The following is a 2,509-nucleotide window of genomic DNA, read 5'->3' as shown; positions in this document are numbered from 1 at the left end:
AATTTCACATGTCTAAAGGGAGTAGAATTTTGGCATGTCTATCTTAGGTAAGTTTGGTTGGGAAGAAGTTTCAAGCTACAGATTTGCTTGCAAGAAGCTTGTTGAAAAATTCCCCTGGGATTAATATTTATGGGGGACTAAAAGAAATAAGAATGGCCAGACAGAGAAGACAGCTTTGATGCAGTTGCAAAAATAGGTCTAGCTACTTCTCGAGGAGCTTTGTAACTAGTATGGCACTTAAGCCTTGAATCTGTATTAGTCACCAGAGGCAAACTCCTTTCGGGGAAGAGACTTAATCTGTGACTAGAGGCTCTTTTTAGATTACTTATGCTGGTCCGGCCAAAGCTACCTCCAATTGGTGAGATTTGATATACTGATTGATAGTTTTTTTCTTCAGGCACCGGGCGCAGCAGAGAAATAGAAGGAAAAAGGAATAGGGCCTTTATTATCTTTGAGGACACCGGGAAGATAAGGAATTCTCTGGATTGGAACAAAGAGAGGCTGAGGCTTTTATGACCTTTTCCAGAGGTGGAGTTTGAAGGGGATGTTTAGATATGCCTGAGGAACTAATCTAGGGTCTTTCCTGAGGTGGAGGGAAGGGTGAAAGGAAACTGCACCCTGGGCTAAGTTGGAGAAGAAGCAGGGAGGTGGTCTTAGGAAGATGGGCTTTTGTTTTAAGGGCCTCAGCCATGTTAGATGACCACCATAATGATTTAGCAATTTATACTAGGGCCAGAACCTGCTGGTCAGTCAATCTCTTGTGGTCAGGCTCTCTGTCTTCTTCTTCTTCTTCTTCACCAGAAGCCAGTATTACTCCAGAACTCCAAGGAATCTTTTTTTAATGGTATCTCACTCACTGTATAGCATGCTATGCTTTGTACAGAACTCAAGGGATCTTGTGGCTTGCTGCAGACTGTGTCTCCTATAGAATATCTAAATTAGTATTTCTCTGTGTCCTTATAAGGTTAAATATACCCTCTTTACAGTGCATATGCTATACAAAGGCCAGTAATGTTTAAGCTATGTTTTGCTCATGCAGTCTGATTAATCAAAATGTAATCAATCAATGTAGTGATCCAATGCAATGTATTACCAAATGACCAATTTAGGTCTTTTTTTTTTGTTTGAGAGATCAATCTCAGGACCTTGTACTTTCCGTGCAGGTGCTTATGCAGCTGAGCTGTCTCCCTGGCTAGGTCTTTTTAACTGTTATGTCAGAGGGCAAAAAACAAACAAACAAACAAACAAACAAACAAACAAACTAACCTAGCTTTGGTAAAGACTGTAAATATGTGCACCTCACTGTTACTGGATGCTTGAGTCTGTACTTCAGTTACTTCCCAAGAAATGTGAGAGGCTTGGTATAAAGGTTTATTGAAAGCTAACTCTGAAGGCAACAAGGAGGATTTTGCCTGAAAATCTTCACCTTACCTTGTTCTGTGTGCATGGTTTACTTTACAAGGAGGAGGAAAGAGGAATCTGTTAGACAATGTACCCCTTTGTTATGGGAATGAAGCCACACCCCAAGCTCCTGGGGACAGCACCTGCATATTCCTATATGCTAGTTTTCTGCAACAGGCCTTACAGTACTTTTCTGTCATTCATCTGAGCTGAAGAAGGTGGCAGTTTATACCCTCAAGTGTGAGGAAATTTGGAGAAGCAACTTATCTCTGAAAGAAAATTCTCCTAGCTTTTGAAGATCCATTGTCTTTGTCACTTACTGCTGGGACAGCATACCAGACACCCACAACATAGAGGAGGAGGAGGAGGAGTCTATTTTGGATCATGATTTAGGCATTTCACTCCTTGCGTGAGGAAATGGCTCCAGGCAGAAGTGGCAGGGTAAAAGGGTCCAGTTGTAGGAAAGCTGCTCCCCCTGGGTAGAGAGGAGGCAGAGGAATCAAGGAAGGAGGAGGGAAGGGAGATACCTTCTTCTAAGTCACACCCACAGAGCCTTGCCTTTGTGACCAGACCTGCCTCCTAACAGCAAGGCACCTACACTGCTCTACCGGAAGCTGTAGGAGGATACTTAGCTATAAACCATGACTCAGTTATGTATCTGCTTCAAGGGAATTCAAACTATTTCTCATCTGTCCCATAGGAGTGGAAAGTGACCTGTCCATCAAAGCCATGACACTACATACACTGTGTGACTCCAGTCGTAATTATCTGCTTTAGGAGAAAGCCACATCTGACACTATAATTGCAGCTGGGGCTCATTTTTTTTTTTTTTATTGAGTTTGCCATTGTCTGCTGTCATTGTATAGGATATATTGCTGTTTTATAGGTTCCATGCTCATACTTAGGTCTAAAAGAGTGTCATTAATCTCTGCCACTGTCTTGTATACTTTTCTCTCATTGCTGAGACAAAACACCCAGCACCCAAAATTAAGGAGAGAAAGATCTATTGAGCTCACAGTTTGTGGGGTTTTCAGTCCATAATCAGCTGGCTCCAAGGCAGGGTGGCACGGCACAGGGGCAACAGCTCAAGGCAGCAGAAGACAGCAAG

Source organism: Octodon degus, unplaced genomic scaffold (assembly GCF_000260255.1).
Source record: "Octodon degus isolate 3935 unplaced genomic scaffold, OctDeg1.0 scaffold00139, whole genome shotgun sequence".
Lineage (NCBI taxonomy): Eukaryota > Metazoa > Chordata > Mammalia > Rodentia > Octodontidae > Octodon > Octodon degus.
The sequence above is the reverse complement of the archived record's forward strand: the minus strand, read 5'-3'. Positions refer to the sequence as shown.